This window comes from Capra hircus, chromosome 18, assembly GCF_001704415.2.
Source record: "Capra hircus breed San Clemente chromosome 18, ASM170441v1, whole genome shotgun sequence".
In the NCBI taxonomy this organism is placed as follows: domain Eukaryota; kingdom Metazoa; phylum Chordata; class Mammalia; order Artiodactyla; family Bovidae; genus Capra; species Capra hircus.
The window spans coordinates 44,658,467-44,659,749 of record NC_030825.1 but is presented as its reverse complement, the minus strand read 5'-3'; the positions used below and the strand labels follow the sequence as shown (position 1 = coordinate 44,659,749).

The 1,283-nt window shown below is 61.9% G+C and overlaps 1 non-coding gene across 1 annotated transcript; it reads right to left on the bottom strand.

Moving 5' to 3' along the window:
• On the bottom strand, positions 637–710 carry TRNAT-AGU. The gene has a single exon. It is a non-coding gene; the product is annotated as a tRNA-Thr (tRNA).

The window sequence follows — 1,283 nt, the reverse complement described above, 5'->3', positions numbered from 1 at the left end:
CCTCCCTTGACCTCATCGAACCCGTCTTTCAGTCTGGGGAACGATGGTCTGGATCGTGTGGCTGGAGAGAGGGGAGTAAGTCGGGGGACCTGTGTGAGGGGCGCCCAGCACGGAGAAATCGGTGGAGGAGCGCGAGGGCTCGGCCTCGCCGCGCAGCGGCCGCGGAACTTGCGCAGGTCTCCAACCCCGGAGTGTTCCCGCGCCTCCAGCGAGCGTCCCGTCGGCACCGAAGCCCCAGTCAATGATCCCCCGCCACTCAAGAAACTAGGGACTCCGAGGAGGGCCAGCGCCCCACCGCGCCACGGGCAGGGGCTGACTGAAATGGCTTTTATGCTCTCTCTTTTCTCTGATGCTAGGAAAGATTGAAGCAGTAGAAGAGGGAGACAGAGGATGAGACGGTTAGGGTTAGGGTGCATGGCATCACCGACTCCACGGACCTGAGTTTGAGCAAACTCTCTGAGATAATGAAGTCCAGGGAAGCCTGGCGTGCTGCCATCCATCGGGTCGCAATGGGTCACACACGACAGAGACTGAACTACAACAAAGCCTCCTGTCACACCCCCAAAGCGAGGAGGAAAGGCGTAGAGGCGCAGCAAAATTGGGTGTGAACAAAAAGAGAGCCGGGACGCTCGGTTGAGGCACCGCTGGGATTCGAACCCAGGATCTCCTGTTTACTAGACAGGCGCTTTAACCAACTAAGCCACGGCGCCGCCTGCGTTTCTTCTTTGCAAAACTGTTCCTCATCACTGTTTACTACATAGGCTGCGCGCATGCGCACAAACTTTGTTGGCGGATGACGCATGCGCAGTGTAAGGTCTCGGTCACTGGCAACTTAGACCAGGGGTACTCTGAAACCGGAAGCTCGGACAGTGAGCGGAAGGGCCCGGTGATCTCAGTGTTGCGGTATCTGCTCACCAACGTGGAGCTAGGATGGCCCGTCTTTAGGGGATGCTCGCGCAAGATCCGGTCCCCAGCCCTCCATAACTGGTGCAGGGAAGCCCCAGGCTGTCCGGCAAGGCCGAGCCCCTCCCGCTCCAGAGATCCCGGCCCCGCGAGCGCTGCCTGGCCGCCGGCTGCCCCCGCGTCGGGTCTCGGCTCACACCCGGCGCTGGTCCCACGGTGACCACGCGGCGGACCCATAGCACGGGCGCCCTCAGCCTGGGTAGCCGATTGCCCTCCTCGGCCGCACACTAGCCACCGTGATCTCCGGCGCCGCCAGTTCTGGGGGCTCATTCGCCCTCCACTGGGCCTCTTCCGCGGGTCCTGAGCACAGAAAGAATCCG